This window comes from Harpia harpyja, chromosome 4, assembly GCF_026419915.1.
Source record: "Harpia harpyja isolate bHarHar1 chromosome 4, bHarHar1 primary haplotype, whole genome shotgun sequence".
Lineage (NCBI taxonomy): Eukaryota > Metazoa > Chordata > Aves > Accipitriformes > Accipitridae > Harpia > Harpia harpyja.
In genome coordinates, this window is record NC_068943.1 from 55,694,466 (window position 1) to 55,712,423 (window position 17,958).

Sequence of the window (17,958 nt, forward strand, 5' to 3'; positions counted from 1 at the left end):
TTTCTAAGCAAGACTCTAGTTTGGTGATATGGGTACAGGAGCCTTTGCCTTATTCTGGACAATTTTCTGGACCCTAGCTGGGCCCTTTTGTGTATTGCTGCTGAGGAACTAGGAAATATGAATGAAACTCTCATGAATAAAACAAAGAAAAAAACCAGTTAAACAGTGAAATGGAGATAAACGTGTATGTAACGTTCAACAGCAGGTTTATTCCTTGTGGTGCTCCTCTCTCTGCAATGGGGCACGTGGTGATTCATTCCCAAGCACAGCAGTCTCGGGGCAGAGCAGCATCCTGCCTCTGACAGTGTTCAGTAACAGCTGTTTAAGGAAGACAATAAAAAACCACAAAAAGCTGGTAATAGCTCACCAGAATTATGTTCCCGTCTTCAAAAATGGGCCATAAATGTATTTCACCAATTTAAGTGGAATTATTTGTACTGTTTCGAGTAAGGGAAATATAAAGTCAGTGGCACTCTGTCTTTTTTTCTGTGAGGTCAGTGCTGAACTGCTGAGCTATTACTGGTTGACCAGAGACCCTGAAGAAACAGGTTGGGGCAAAAAAGAGAAGCAGCTAAAAAATTTAAAACTCCATGGTTTTTTGAGAGGCAGTGCACACAAGAGTGGAAGCATTCTTTGGTATGCTTTTTAAAGTAGCGATACTACATAGGACATATATTTCTTAATGTAAAACGGGAAGAGGGAACAAAAGAGGAATTTAAGAAAAATGTACTGATGGAAAACCAGCAAGATGTAATATACTCTCCAGCTTCTGAAACAGAGAAACAAAATTAACTTTTTAAATTCTGTTATGACAAGCTGAGCTGTAATGTAATGTAATATAGTAAATCTCTCAGTATTATGTAATACAATTAGTCAAAAGATGACAAAAGCATAAACAATGCACTAATGAAAAAGCCTTGCAGGACTCGTATTTAAATTGGATTCTGTTTGATTTATGCTGGTGTGTAAGTACACTCGGCTCAAGTGTTTGTGGAAGCATGGACAGTATCCTCTCACTCCGTTTGCTGTTCTTTTTCTGTATTTTCTATTTTTTTAACGTTTGGAAATACATTACTAAATATTATAACAGCATTGTCAATTATAGGGTACTGGGAATAGAGAAGTCTGTTGTGCAGTCTGAGAATATAATTAGGAAGAAGCAAAAAGCCATATTTTACTGTAACATGGTAAATGGTGGAATTGCTAGATTGTCTTGAGCTCACTTGGCTCAGCTTAGATGCACATAATACCCATCAGCAGAAAACTTTTCACTTGAGCAATATCAATGCATTTTAAGAGGAAGCTTTCCCCTGGTGTCGTTTAGATTGCAGGCCAGAGCTCTGCATGTGTTGATATTTCAGAAAACAAAAATACATGCATATACTCCTTCTTCAGCATCGGTTCTGATGGTACCTCTGATGTCGCCATGGTTCTAACGATGGTGGCGACTGCTTTGTTCATGCATAACATGCATAAACCTGCAAGCCATGCAAACCCTGTTAGCTTCTTTTAAAACAAAACCAAAACCCAGGTATATAGATGAATATAGATCTAATCTATAGCTGTGAAAAATGAGAGGAAACGGAAGTGGCTTACCAAGTTCCATACCAGTTTCTTTCCTTGTGTCCAAGCCTTATTTCTGCTCCCTGTCTGCTGATGGAAGTACCACTTGATGCTTCATCAGTATATTGTTTTCAGCTGTAGCATGCAAATACTGTCAATGTTTCAGTATCCCAAGACACTAGAGCTTAGCTCTTTCCTACTTTGATTCGACATGACAGATAGGTTTGAAACCTCTGTTCTGAACAAAAGCATACAGATATTGGAAGATGCTCTGTAATGCAAGTTATAAAGAAAGTAGCATAATACAGTGGGAAAGATTAAGAAATATATTAAAATTCAGTACTACTTCATAAAATGTAATCAATTTAAATGAGGAAAAATAGAGGATTGAATATAAGCAAACATAATGCTAACTGCTCTGGGATGAAATAGGAAGGACTGCGGGACTCGGATGTGTTCCTGCTTTCAGAATCCTGTTTGCTTCCAAAACTATTCTTGGATTTATTTATGCCTTGCTGTCCAAACAGGCCAGGAGACTCTGTGTGGTAGCAGCAGAGCAATTAAGACTGCGCGCTTGTCCGTAGTGATGTGGTACATCTGTAATACTGTTCTCTGTTGAAGGCGGCACATCTGTACTGTCTTTTTAGGGCTGCATCTTAAATGGAACAAGTATCAGACTCGCCTTTTGGTGCTATCTGTTCTGCGGGAGGTGGGGATCTGTCATGCTCCAGCACGCTGGGTGGTGTGGCGTGCCGGTTGGCATGCCCTGGCACAACCCGTCCTCATGTTGCCCACTGTCAGCAAGGCGGTGACCTGAACAGGAGTGGGTGGGAGGCAGTGTCTGTCTGAAGATGCCTTCTTGAGAGGTGCAGGGATGAGGTAACTTTGTAGGATTTAATGGGATCCATGTGACTCAAGTTGCTGATACCGATACACTGATTTATGTGCTGATGTATATGACAAGCACCCAGCCTCATTTGAACCCTCCCCCCGGCCTGCGTTACGGAGATGCAACGAGGTAATGCTCATCTCTTCGTGGTCTCAGCCCACCCACACGCACCATATGCATAATTTTTCCATAAAGGATGACTGTCGGGACGTATATGATCTGAATTTGAGATGGTTGCACGTACTCTTACTTTTCACATACAACTGTTTAGCTATATGATTTATCTAACCAAAGCTAATTGTTGAACACCCGAACAAGGCTAATTGCTGCGTCTTGAGAATGCATCGTGTGATGCTTTTTTAATGAAGGTCCTGATATCTGGTATCTGATTTTTCTATTGTTCAATTTCATTAGATATCTTGCGTTTGTTAATATAAATGCTCTTACAGGAATTTTTGTTAAGTATGACAATATTGTTGGTATACCAAGTTAACAGATAAATGGTTGGCTTTTTAGAAGTGCTCATTGTTGGGTGAATCTCATTTAAGTCGGTGGTAAATCCTTCATTAGTATCAAAACTAGTATAGTTAAGGCAACATGCAAGCACTTCTGGAAATCGTGCACTAAGAAGGTGTCTGCAGGACTGACAGGATAACAAGCTCATTGCTTCTGTTACAATGCTAGAATTCGGCTATTTGCATAATATAGAGCAGTAACACTTTAATTCACAATTCATAAATAAGCCTTTCAGACAGTGGTTTCAGACACGACTGAAATTTGTGAATGCTTCTCAAGTAAATTGCTGGTTTTGAGCACATTTTGTTATTTATTGGGAAGCCAAAATTATACTTAGATGCCCAAGCCTGAAAACAGCACGTAATTTGGCATTTGTGCATAAATGACTCCTGAACAAGGATGGTGGGGAAGTACTGAAATGATTCTGTATTCAGTTGTGCATGGAATAGGTAAAGTTGGTGTGGCGGCTTGACCCTGGCTGAAGGCCAGGTGCCCACCAAAGCTGTTCTATCACTCCCCCCTCCTCAGCTGGGCAGGGGAGAGAAAATATAACGAAGGGCTTGTGGGTTGAGATAAGGACAGGGGGAGATCACTCACCAATTACCATCATGGGCAAAACAGACTCAACTTGGGGAAAATTAACTCAATTTATTACAAATCAACCAGAGTAGGGTAATGAGAAATAAAACCAAATCTCGGAACACCTTCCCTCCACCCCTCCCTTCTTCCCGGGCATAACTTCACTCCCGGATTCTCTACCAACCCCCCACAGCGGCGCAGGGGGACGGGGAATGGGCTTTACGGTCAGTTTATCACACGTTGGCTCTGCCGCTTCTTCCTCCTCAGGGGCAGGACTCCTCGCACTCTTCCCCTGCTCCAGCGTGGGATCCCTCCCATGGGAGACAGTCCTCCACGAACTTCTCCAACATGCGTCCTTCCCACGGGCTGCAGTTCTTCACGAACTGCTCCAGCGTGGGTCCCTTCCATGGAGTGCAGTCCTTCAGGCACGGACTGCTCCAGCGTGCGTCCCCTGCAGGGTCACAAGTCCTGCCAGAAAACCTGCTCCAGCGTGGGCTCCTCTCTCCACAGATCCGCAGGTCCTGCCAGGAGCCTGCTCCAGTGCGGGCTTCCCACAGGGTCACAGCCTCCTTCAGGCACCCACCTGCTCCAGCATGGGGTCCTCCGCAGGCTGCAGGTGGATATCTGCTCCACCGTGGACCTCCATGGGCTGTAGGGGGACAGCCTGCCTCACTGTGGTCTTCCCCATGGGCTGCAGGGGAATCTCTGCTCCGGCGCCTGGAGCATCTCCTCCCCCTCCTTCTTCACTGACCTTGGTGTCTGCAGGGTTGTTTCTCTTACATGTTCTCACTCCTCTCTCTGGCTGCCGTTTCTGTCTGTCCCAGCAACATTTTTTCCTTCTCAAATATGTTATCACAGAGGCACTACCACTATCGCTGCTTGGCTCGGCCTTGGCCGGCGGTGGGTCCGTCTTAGAGCTGGCTGGTATTGGCTCTGTTGGACACAGGGGAAGCTTCCAGCAGCTTCTTACAGAAGCCACCCCTGTAACCCCCCCTGCTACCAAAACCTTGCCACACAAAGCCAATACACTTGGTTATTCTGTGCTTGCATTGTAAACTTACTGGTTTTGTTAATAAGGTGGCTGTAAAAAGAAAAGGCTGCAGTTGAGAAGAGTGAATCAAGATAAACCTTTTTTTTTATTTTTTTATTTTTGATCAGTATTTAAGGGTAGTGCTAGTACTGGAGAAGCCCTGCTTGCTTTAGAGCTGTAGAAACTCTGGTGGGCTTAAAAAGGATTCCTGTGCGTACTCTACACAACTAGAAGATATTGCTGGAGCTTTTCCTGTGGTTGCTGTGCTGGTCTTTTGGTTTAAAAGTAAGATAAAGCATGAGGTGGGGCCTGGGAAGTGTCTGGTGGTGGTGTTCATGGACTGCGTGAACCTGTCTCCCAACAGTGGGATTGTGGTATTCCCTGTTGCCAGGAAAGTTGTGTGAAGATGAATGTAGGAGTAGTGGCAGATGTGCTGACTGAAGAGCTGCATCAGGAGATGAAGAGCTGAATTACAGATAGAAGGTAAAGTCATGTATGATGTCTGTGATAAACACGATAAAAACTTGCTGAAGAGCAGATTGGATTACAAAGAACTTCTTGCCTCTTTCATGTCTCACGATAATTAAATGCTCCATTTTTATTCAACTTCTTTCAAAGGGGGTTCTAATTAAGCAATAACTAATGAAATAGGAGATTAAGCATCAGCAAATCTCTGGTGGTCAGAGATGTGCCCAGGGCAAAGTCCAAAACAGTTTTGTAAAATTTGTGTTTGAAACAAAGCAAAAATAGTTATTACAGAAACAGGAGACAGATTCTATAAGTGTAATTGCAGATTGAATTAATTTTCTTAGTGTTACGCTGAACCAAAAAAAATGTAAAATTAAATATGTATCCCTTTTTATGTGGTTTCTATATCATCACTGAAAGTTTTAAAAAAATGCATCTGTAACCAGATAAGAAGACGCTATCAGGCACTTTTAATTTTAATTAAGGTTTAACCTATTGGAGGAATATGTATTTAAAGAATTAATTAAGATGCTGTTCACTGTATAAGAGATTTCAGTATAGGAAATGAGTTAATTGCAGTATCATAGGGGATCTGTGCTCTGCAAGCTGTTTTGTGTTGCTTAAAAAGCATCTTCACATGGATGATTGGGACCTCTCGGGAGAACTAGAAGATGATGATGGCCGCCTTTTCGGTTTAGTTTGAATAAAAGTAGTTGCTGGTCTTGCTGCATCTGTGTGTGTCAAACAATCTTATTTCAGTTTCTGTTTTTCTTCAGGGTGGGTGGCTGGCACAAATGCTCAAAATACTTGAGATAATTGGGCATAATTTGATTGCAGCATGGTAACCCTGTATTCTGCAAGAAGGGTTTTTAAGGTGGTTAAAATACCTTTAAAAACTGAAGTCTTTCAACACTGTCATTCTTCATAACCTTGTACCGCTGCGAGTTTGTTTTTATCGTTCTGCTGAGCATACAAACTTACTGCTGGAGTTCCTCAAGGATCAAATCATGCCTTATTTAATATTTTCATTAGCAGCCTTTACAGAAGAATTAGAAGCATGCTAAATAAATTTGCCAACTCCAAAGCAGAGAGACATTGGCAAAGCAGGGGAGGACTGGATTATTATGTGAGAAGAACCACTTTCCTCTGCTGTTAATTGGTTTCAGGAGAATGTCATGTGCTTAAGGACGGATGACATTAATTTCTTCTATAAGCTCAGCCTCATCATTTGGGAGCAGCAAAGAATGAAGGTGTCCTACTTGTATTTAGGAAGATGAGTTTAAACTGCCATAGGTCAAGGAAGGGTAATTAGGATGATAGTGGAAGGATTGGCCAGCCTTTTTATGAGTAGCCTGGAAGAGCTTGGCTTCAGCCTAGAAAAACAAAACCGGAGTGGAGATAGGATTGTTCTCCATAGGTATATGGAAGAAAAAAAAAAAAAAGCACAGTTATTTAGGCTAAAGGATGGTTTTAGGAGGAGGCATCAAGTGTAAATAATGAATACACTTAAGCTGGCAGGCAGGTTCTTTCTCACCCCATTTGGTGCTGCCCCATGGGCATGGTGTGTTGAGCATTAACTAGTCTTGCAAACCCCACGGTCAAGCGTTGGAAGTAACTGTCTTCAGAGCATGTTGATTGGGGAGTTTGCTTTAAAGGATTTCTTTAAAAAGAAAGAATAAAGCTGCTAGAGGAAAAGTATTTAAAAAGCAAACATAACGCATAGGCAGCCCTGTCTTCCTTAAGCATTTACCGCTGCTCTTGATGGTTGCGTGGACGCGCCAGACCTCTTCTGACACCTCAGAGTAGGTGCCAGTCTGTCAGGTTTATTTTAGTTGAGCTAATCTTTCTCCCACTTCCTGCTTGCTATCGGCCCTTTGAGAGAGAATTACCTTTTAAAATGTACTGGGGTGTTCGCTGGACTTTTATTCTGCTGTTTTAAACTAGTTTTTAAATGAGCAGAGAGGAGGTGAAAAATGTTGGCTACTTTTAATACTGTCATTTAATGATCTCATCCTTTGAGCTAGTGTTTGCAGAGAGATGGCTTATCTTGAGCGGTTCTCTCCTTTACTTGCCTGTTTTCCATGAGAGTGTCTCCTATTGTGTTAAGCCAATAACCCTTTTTTATATAGGTCAGCATATAGTATTAATGAGCTTTTATACTGTGGTTATAAATTTCACACATATTTCTTAGAGTAGGAGTGGGGAGTAGAAAATATTGCCTGGATTTGTTCTTTTTTTTCCAGCAGTAGATGTGTGAAACAGTTGATCTCCTGGTAGAAAAAAAAAAATCACTTCGATTAATCAGAGCCTTTCAGCTTTTGTTATTTAAAATGCAGTCCCAAAGACCAAACGTTGTGGTGTTTGCCTTCAAAAGCACCTTGTTTTAGGAAAATTTAAAAAAATGAAGTTGCTGTGAGATAGGTGTACCCATAATGAGAGAATTTTACAGGACAACCTGCAAGTAACAGTTGAGAGCTTTTATTTGTCTTGTGAACCCACACTATGTTCAGAAGTGCTTGGCTGTGATGAACCTCTGCTTGCAGCAGAGCCATGTGAGGTTTATCACCGCCTCAAAAGGTAGCAGAATTAGTGCTGAGAGATATAAATGTGGCAGGCTTGGCTTATACCAAGAGTGGTCAGTATATTTGACTCAGTGTAACGTGCCCACATCTTGGTGTGGATGGCAGGTATAAGAAAACATACTGCATAACCCAGATGACAAAGTAGTGGTTCATAGAAGGGAAGTGATAGTGGCTCTCCATGACTCTTGCTCCTGCCTCTTTGATTGTCTGGATTGCAGAGCATCCCAGTAATGTCATCCTTCAGAGTTTCTACTATTTAATTTCCTCCAGCAGCAACCACTCCAGCACAGTGTTACTCCTGGTAAGATGAGGTAGCCCTTGTGCTGTCATGTCCATTTCGTTTTCAGCCACCGTTATGTTAGTAAACAAAGGGTTGAACATCTGCAATTTTGCTTTATCAAATGGTCCTATAATGCTGCAAACAAAGAAAAGGGGAAGCTGAACACATTTGGAAGTAGCTTAATAAATTAGTATTAGTGTTGTAATTTGCTCAATCTTTACTTTAGGATTTTGGCTACTTAGCAAAAACTGCTTGGAAGAGCTATTAATTTTACTGTAAGAATGATGTTGCTGTATACAGAAGAATATCTGACCATGTGTTTGTATCTTTATTTGAAAGGACAATGACTCATGAAATTTAATTTAAAGGGAAAAATTAATTACTATTATACATTATACTTGTGAAGAAAATTGAGAAAAGATGGATTTAGAGCCCTAATTTTCTCATTTGCACTATGGCTGTGCATAATACATGTTTTTGAGAGTTCAAGGTAAGTGTCATCTGAAGAGCGTTCTTGAATGGAGAAGCAAGTATCACAAATTTTGCAGTTTTACACACTCGATCTGATACGTACTTGCATGGATTTCAGTATTTTATAGATGTTTTCATGTCTGGATAGTACATTTTACGTTCTTCTGGCATATTGTCCTGATTGCTTCTATTGCTGCTATAGTTGAGCTAAGAATTACTGTGAAGTTATAAGGTCTCTTTCAAGCTGATTACAAGAACTTTTAAAATTCATTAGTGAAGAAAGAATATTATAAAAAGGCCTTATCAAGCATACTTTTAAAAAAGATTTTTCTGGACACAGAATACTTCCAGGTTTTTAAAATCAAGTTGGAATATGAAAGTTGGTCACTGTGGTGGGCAGGACTGGTTTTTGTTTTTTGGGGTTTTTTTTCTTTTCTTCTTTTAATTTCCTGCCAGTTTTATTCTAATACAAAACACTTGCGATTATCATTATTACCTTCCACCATACAGGGCATGGGTTTTTTTTCTAGGCAGGTACAATGATTACTCCTGCAAAACTCTCAATTTAGCAACAAAGCCCCCAGCACTTTGCAGTGTTCAAGGAACCTGCATCGTCAGCATATAATCATGTATCGCAGGTATTAAGTAGCAAGCGATTATTTTGCCATTAGAGAAATAGTCAAATCTGGGTTAGCCCCCAGGAGATTAAGAGTTTAAAGGTCTTGGACAACTTCCTAGTGCCCACGTATCAATCGTCCGCCTCACTGTTGTGCTTCAGTGGTTCAAAGAAATGCTGACAGTTTTTCAAGTGCTCTCTTGAGTCCTGTGCTGAGGCCACTCATCTGCAGGCTCACAGTGCTGCTGTCCTCTTTCGAAAGAGAGATGCTTCAGGTTGGCATGTGGTATCTTGGGATTGATGACAGAGCTGCTCTTTTGTTGTCTGTCCTGTACCTGAACAGGTGATGCACCATAAATTCATACCATTTACTTGTATTAGGCCATTGGGATGCATAATGCCCTGAAATAACCTTGGTGTTCCTCTTAATTTTTCTGTTAACAGTCCCAAAAGAGAAAAATACAATTAATTCTTGTAGGAGTTGGGTTTTCTATCTTGGTGGTGTCTAAAAATTGGAGGAGCTGAGGACCACTCCTTGCCTTCCTGTTCTCACTGCCATTGAGCCTGTGGTCCTTTTAATATAGCACTAAGCTGCTCAGCCAAATGGTAAATATCATGGAGATATCTTCATGTTTGTTTGGGGTTTTTTGCGTGAGGTGAAGCAAACTTCAGTAATCCCTCATCTGATCATGGAGAATAAATTTGATGTTGCTTGTGGGCATACTTATTCTGTATCCTCTTCTTGTTTTCAGGACATAAGTGACACTAATTTGCACTTGCACAGTTCTTCTATCTTGATTGCTGAGCAGGCTGGATGATGTGAAGATTAGCAATGACGTTTTGAAAGACTAGACACTTGCCAGTGTTTTTAAAATTCTCTACTTTTTCTTCCTTGTCCGATCAAGCCCCAGGGTGAGATGTCAGAGGCAACTTCCTACAAACACAAAAGCAGTAGAAAAAGTGATCCTGGCTTGTTCGTCAGATGAAAGTTCATCCTAAATTCCCCCCCCCCAAGTTAGGATGAAGTGTGGCTGTCCATTGACCAGACCTAGCACAGGTATCACCATCTGCTGGAGCTGCTTCTGGGCAGGGGAAAAAATATTCTCCCCCTCCATACCGGCATTTTAGCAGGTTGTAAGACATATGAACAAACGCCTTGGCAGGTCTCCAACACCCGTTGACGCCTAGCATGGTTATTTCCCTATCTTCAGGAATGCTGTTTCATTCCAGGAAGAGCTCAAGCATGTCCCCGATGGGTTCATCAGTCGATGGTGATGGACCTGAGCATACCCAGACATGAGCTGCTTCTGTTTTAAGACAATTACCTGTTTATTGTCTTTAAGCACCAGTTTATGGCAGTGCTGTAGAGATTTCTATGAATGACTCTGAGAGACTACACATTTTATTCCCAGATTGACTTGCAAACTTTAGAAAGAGGTTGGCGATGTGGGGATTTGACCTAATACTTTGCTAGAGCTAGTAAGCAAAACAGAATAAGAAATATTTTTAAGAGCTAGATTTATTTTGCTTCTCTTGGAAGTATTTTGCCACTGAAATCTCTGCATCAGCCAATTGCTGCAGAAGTTTTTCATAATCCAAACCAGGCTTTTGTTAATACTTCACTAGTATCCTTTCAACCCACTAAATGCATTCTAATTGATTTGGAGGGATTATACTGAAGGATAAAGTTAGTCTTTATTAGCAGGAGGAGAATTTTTAATTTTTTTTTTTTTAATAAAGCAGCAGTATTTACTGTGGTAGTGAGTGCTTTCAGTAGTGTTAGGTGTTCTGTAGAGGAAAAATAAAATACCTGTCAAAAATGTGCTGATTACGGCAGCTTGCCTAGAGCTGAAGTCACTGTAATAAAACCTCCCAGACAGGAACGGGGTGCCTGCCATTCATGCTATTCACCTCCTGAGTTGTTTTTGCAGTGTGTAAACCCAAAGCCAACAGCTGTCAGGTCGCAAACGGCTGAAGAGCCGTGTGGCGAGGCACTGCCGAGCTGCGGGGCTCCTGTCCTTTGGAGGAGGTGTCAGCTGCGCCCTGGCAACAGTGGCTGGAGCCTGGAGGAGCTGAAAGAGTGGGATTAGAAGAGTTTACATCCTTTGACTTTGTACTGGATCACTGGATTGAAATAACTTTGATAGGTGCTTTTTGAGGATTTTGAAGGGTTGGTTGTTTTTTGATTTTTTGGGGGTTTTTTTTGAAGTCTCTGAAACTATACGCTGGGTTGCTTGCCCTCTAGTTTTGCAGCAACACAAGTACTGAGTTTGAAGTGGACATTAAGACAATCAAGCCTATACTTACCATATCAGCAGGGTGCTCCTTCACAGGACACAGAGTATCACCTTCAAACCAGTATCAAAGAAAGAGACTCCCTTCTCCCTTCCCAACGTGACGCAGTTGCTTTGGGAAGAAGATGCATTTCTTGCACGATCAGCTCCATAGGTCCTTTTGTCAATATAGCTGGGTTTGTGAAAGTTGTGGGTTTTTTTTCTTCTGATCAGTAAAACAAGGAATCTACCTGCAGCATATTGTAGTGCTTTTTTCCCCTAATTAGCATCCTAGTGTAATGTCTCTCCTTCCTTTCCCTCTCCCATCTCTAACACCCTAAAAACCTGAAGTGACAAACCACTTTTTGTGCTTTTAATATTTAATGGCTAAAATGATACAAACGTTAAAAAAGCCAGTTGATAACTCAGGGAAAATGGGAAGATGTTGATGAACTGTGCTGTACAAACTGCCATTTACTTTTGTGCAGAATATGTATTGAAATATACTGGGGGGGGAAGGCCTTAATTAAAATGTGCTCATGATAGCTAACATTGGGTATGAATTCAAATAGACCAAACCTTTAAAACTTATTTTACAGGAAAAACTGGGCATTATGTCAAATCATCCCTGTTGAAAGCTATGTCACTTGTTCTTTAGGTTGGTTTGTTTGTTTTTAAAGCGTAGCATAAGATAGTAACAGATTTCAGAGCTTAGACCAAAATTTTTTGGACCAAACCAAAAATTTGGGACAAACGTTTTTGGACAAAACCAGTCCTTGTTACTGTTGTTTGGGTGCATTTGGCTCCTTTTAATGCCTCTGTCCGCACCCAAGGAACACACTGATCAGTGCAGCCCTGTCATCCATTGGGTTCCTAGGCCAGCAGATAATGAGAAAGACCTGAGCACTTACTGACACAAATAAGCTATGATAAACCAGATCATTATTCTTATTTTCAGTATAATTCGATTTTTAGTAGTAGAAATGTTACTTTGTGGTGTTGCATCTCTCCCCCAAAATTGTCTTTAATTGACCTTGTTTATTTGGACTTTCTAAGTTCAAATATGGGCCAGAGGGAAGTAGCAGTTTTGAGAGCAGCTTCTTAGGAATATGGGTCTTTTCTTCCCCGCCCCCCCCCTTAACAATCTGTATCTGTAAGCTCACATAATGGTGGAGATTTCCAGGGTAAATATTTTGTGATGTGCCTACTTTGAATTTAATTGCAAACTCTTTAAGGAGGGTTTAGCGCTATTCCACTATGTATCGACAAGTACAATTAGCAATGAAGAGGTTTTTACATGCAAATCAGTTGTGTTTACTGAATAAAATCTCTCAATGAGCTTTATTTAAAAAAAAAAAAAAAAAAAAAGAAAGAAGAGCTTAGAGGTAGTCCTGCTAGTGCTCAACCGTCTTGACCCTTCAAGTACTGACAAAAAATTTCCTGTAGTCAAAAGCAGCAAGATACATAACTTGAGAGCTGAGGGGTCTGAGACAGCAATACTTGAGCCATTTGCATCCTCCATACAGTTTATTGCTGCCATCGCTGCCTTTTCTCCTTTATCCAAGGAAATTGCATGAGGTCAGCAATTTAGTTCCCCCAGCAGTATTCTCCTGTACCTGACTTTTCACTTTGGCTGCTAAGTGCTGAGTTTCAGCAACCAAAACAACTTTGAAGATTTGGGAATACTGTGGGGTTTTTTTCTTAGTTCTTATTTTGGTGTATGTCATTTCTGTATTGGGGAGAAATGAAAAGGTTTTTAGTGGATGAAGCAGGTAACATGCCATTAAAGAGCTCTTAGAGTAAAATAATTGCTTTAAAGACATCAGGCACAGAGGTTCTGCATTATCAGCTAATGCCCTAAAATTATGTTTACTCGCTGGGTTAGCACTTTCCTCGTATATGGCTTGCTTTCTGTTAATGAGCTCATGTTCCTTCATGAGCAGTGAAGTATTTTGTCGGGCTTCAAAAATAAGCATCTTCAACATTTCTTGGGAAGATCATTGAAACCAGGTAAACAAGCAAAAACCCACAGATTCTGTAGTTGTCCCCATTCTTACACTGTTCAAAGTGTGTAGAAAGTGAAAATAGACTGAGTTTCTAGTTTATATCCTACTAGAGGAGTGCAGTGCAAATAACTTTTGTTTCTGATTAATGTAGCTTAAATAGAGGATGAACATATAACACTTGCAATCAAAAATTGCATAGGGTTTATACAGGCTTGGGTTTTGCATGTACTTCTGGGGTAAAAGTTATAATGCGACTTCTTAAATCCTCTGCTTTGTCAGAACATCAGTATTCCTGGGTAGAAGGGTTTACCTTTTATAAAAAATGTATTTACCATTGAATCCATGGAAAAATAACACTTAAGTTTAAGGAAGCCAAATTAACTCCACTTTACGCATACAGAGCGGTAGCCTAAGATAACATGTGAGGTAAGGATGCTTTCTCTTACTCTGAGCTGCTAATGCTTGGTCTAGTCATTTAGGAAACGATGTTAATATAGCGGGTTCAGAGTTGGATGAAGGCTTAGATTTGATGTGGCCTGCTGTGTGTTACCCAGCCTGAAAGATTCCTGCTTCTGGTCCATAACTGCATCTGTAAATACAGCTGCTCGTGTGCATCTCAAAATTAGAAAGTCCTAAATATTGAATAGGAACTTACAGTGGTGAAAACTGATCTCATTACCCTACTGCAATTCTTGCAATAAAAGCAAGACTTGAAGTTAAAATCCTGGACAGCGTTATTGTGAGGAGAGATAGGAAAGGAAAGTTTGTGGGGAGACCTTCTACCCCCCCCCAGCACCTGCCTTAAACATGTGTTGATACGAGATAGGCGTTCACTTAAATTCGTCAACCAATTCACTTTTGTATCCAAAGGAAACTGAAAGATTTGCAGTGAAATTATTTATGCTTCTTAATTAAAAAAAAAAAAAAAAAAGACAAGGAAAAAACCTAAACTAAACAATCCCCCCACCCCCAGAAAAACACCTGTTTTCCTGTGGAAAGCCGGTTGCCTAGTAGGCATTTATAATGGACTAAGACCACTGGAGGAAATCAGTATTGCATAAATCCGATGTGGATTTCTGATCTAAATAATTATTTAAATATTGTGCATAAATTAAAAGTTAAATTATGCATAATATATGCATAATTTCATCCTTTTGTAAATGATTTTCCCACAGCTAGTGATTAAAGAACATTGTGTAGTCCCCTGCTTTTGAACAATTAAACCTTCCATGGCTGCGTCTACAGATAGATATTCCTTAAGCTCAGTAAGGGGACAGGAGCGTGCGCTAGCACTTGGCTATGATCCGCTCCCTTTTTCTGATTACTTAAGAGGGCTGTTCAGGACAGAGCATCAGCCTATATGAATACTATCAACTAGCTTAACAAGTCAGATTATTTAATTAGCCCTATTAAGATGCTTCTATTTTTATAACTTATTTATGAGTGCTCTTGCTAAGCTTAGAAGGTCCATCTTCAGATTTCAAAAAGTGTTTTCAGCTCATGTAGTTGTTGGTAGTCTTGAAGGGTTTTATACTGTGACTCTGCAACATTTTCATCCTAAGAAAACACAAAGGGGCTCTGAAAAGCTGTTGAAGTCAGGTAATACGCTTCTGCAATCCTGGCCTGCAGGTTTCAGGTGTAGGACATTTATGATGTGCATGCACAATGGACATTTGCTCAGCTTCCAAAATGTAATCCAGAGGATGGTTATTTCTTCTAACGCCCGCTTTGTTGAAGTATTTTGGTTTCCCCCTAGGGCAGGAATGTTCCCCAGCCATCACTTAAAGACTACCATAAAATGGGTTATCTTGCTTGATGTCCAGTGGCTGGTAAAATGCAGGTGATGCTTGTTTTGAGCTAGATGCTCCATCACTGCTTTAGTGAGATCCACATACTTTGTGTGTTTTCTAATCTAGATTTAGAGGAGCAGGAAAAGATTTGATGAAATAACTATTAAAATTAAATCAAACATGCGTGTTTCCCAAAAGAAAAAACTTTTAAAGCAACTGTGTCCAGAATCTGATACCTGTGTCATGGTTGTACCTTCAGAGTGTTTGAAAGGGCTCATTTCATCACAAGGGTGGGACTCCTACTCCGCCACCCCCCAAATTTAATTCATCTGCAAAGAAAAAAGAAAAGTGCAAAATTTTCATGTCTGAATTCAGTCACTGGGCTTTTCCTTTCTGGTTAAACCACTCTGGGCTAGTTTGGAAGAAGAAATTCCCCAGTTACGGAGTAACATTATGCTTTGTAAAAAAACTTCACTGTTGGTAAGTGCTGGCTTGTGGCTTGAAGCTTTTGTTGTTGTTCTGGTATCAGTAAAGAAACAGTTAATTAAGGTGATGCTGAAACAATATATGGACTTGGAAGCAAGGTTAAGGTGTTTTGAAAGCAGAGGGTATCCATGCGAATTATGGCTCCATCCAAAACTATCCCAAACAAATGTGGTTTAGATAAATCCAGGCAGATGGCATCTGCCAGCTCATGTTTGAAAATCTTATCCAACTTTTGCTGCAGGTGAATATGCGAAATGGCATCCTCTTACTTAGCAGAGAAGTCTATATATGTGCTTTAGTGTGTTATATCATCAGTAAATTATTTTAATAGCGAATAAGGCTTTATTACTTTTGCTCTTGCTTTATTGCATTTGCTGCTCTACATTCAGTATGTATAGCATTGGCACAATATAGCTTGCATGCTAGCTAGTCCATTAGCAGAAGAAATGGTAACTGTGTTCCAAGACCATAGTACTTTGAATTTGGTACTGTTAAAGCCAGGAGAAAAAAAAAAAAACAAAACCAAACCCAACAGTTGTTGTATTTCAGGCTGTTGTACAAAGCTAGGAAATAATAGCTTATAAATGAAGCAAATTTAGTTCTGGAAGGTACTGAGATGAGACAAAATTCATGTGATTTCCAAAGTACCAGCGGTTTTTTTGAGTCAGCTTTCAGGTTAAAACAGACCTGTGAGCAATTCAGGATAGCAATATAAATTAAAAAAAAGGGGGAGGGGACAGTAATAAAGAATGTAAAAGATACTTGGCATAGTATTTTAATATGGAGGATGCTGATTAAATTAACTCTGCACATAGGTTTAGGAAACACTGAAAAGAATTCAACTCATATGCTCCACACTTAAATATTGAACAGTACACTGAAATAACACGGAATTAGAAAATTATCTGACATAAATTTAATGTGGATTAATGTTATTTTGATAAGTGTGTTGAGTAAACTGCTCAATGTAGTAATCCGATTTGCCTACATCTATAACTGTTTAATAGAATGGATTTATGCATGGTGCTAGAGAGCATTGCATGCTATAACTGCAGTGCTGTGATAAGTAGAAGAGTCTTGAAGAGACAGGCATGACATGGAGCAGAATAGAAATTTGTATAAGTATCCAATGAAAAAAAAGCAGAGTTTAGTTTGAAATCAGTCTTTCACTTGCTAAATTAATCTTAATATTATGCATGTTGCATAAAAGTTGCTGTAGAACCTAAGGAAGATCTTGTATGCATGAATGTGCCGTTTTTTCCATTGACATCAACTGCAGTAGGAGGACACCAGCTCTCCCCACAAACCTGGCCTGGCTCTCTGCAGAGGACAGAATCACTTGTCCAGGTTTTCACTCTTTCTGGTGAGGTGAACCAGGAACAACTGGGTTAACTTGTTGAAGTTGCTTTGGATTTGCATACTACTGACTCACAGTACATAAATTTCACATGAAAAGTCCTCATACTTGAGATTCACATCCAATTATCTCCTTCTCAAATGGCAACTTTTTTTATAGCCCACATGACTTTGGCATGGCATCACCTGAGATGGGTAGTAGATGGTATGTACCATTAGCCTCAGAGGAGGCATGGGAGAGTACTCAATGAGTGTTATTTTCTCGTTTTCACAACACAAATTTGGAGTCAACTAGGAGAGAGGTTTTCATGTAAATAGCTTGAAAATCCAGCAAAACCTATTTAATTTTGTTATCGGGGAGCTGATAGCAACAGAGTAGTAATCTATTGCCAGTGACCCAGCCATTAAATGTATCTCTGATATAAAAGGTCCCATATGCTAGCTTAGATGAAAAATGGGTCTCTCTTCTCCATCTGTGTTGGTTTTCCTTTCTCACTTACTGCTCAGGAAGCCTTTTGCACAAGAATGTAATGAGGCTCCATGTCCTTAGTTGTGGCTTTCTTGCCGTTCCCTAGATCTGTAGCTGATGGGAAAATAGAGCAAAATAGTCTTTAGTGCATTACACTGAGCTGAGCACTTAGTTGTTTAGCATTACATGCACCTTTCTGTTACTTTTGGCACTGTGGATCCGATGAATGCTCCACACGCAGGAAGAGACATGATTTCCGTAAAGTCAGTAGGGAAGCACAGTGCTGCTGTGCTGGGACTCCTCCACTGCTCAGGAACTGCAGGAGGCATTTTTGAAGGTGTGGTTGAGGACACAGTACCATGGCACAGGGGGTTTGGAGAGGAACTTCCCTGAGCACATCTGGAAAATGAGGGTGAAAACAGCTGTGTGTTACTGGAAGTTTTGGGTCTGCGCAGTTAGATGGATCCCTGGCAGGAGAACTGTTTGCAGGCTGACTGCTGAAACCATCAGTCTCGATGTCACTGTTTTTTCTTGTCATCTTCCATCCTTTACCACTCTCAGGGAAACAGATAGGCCAAGCACAG

At 40.4% G+C, this 17,958-nt stretch overlaps 1 protein-coding gene across 5 annotated transcripts in view; it reads left to right on the forward strand.

Moving 5' to 3' along the window:
* MACROD2 (mono-ADP ribosylhydrolase 2) overlaps positions 1-17,958 on the forward strand; it is a 918,876-nt gene that overhangs the window by 88,338 nt on the left and 812,580 nt on the right. The gene's annotated exons all lie outside the window — the stretch shown is intronic.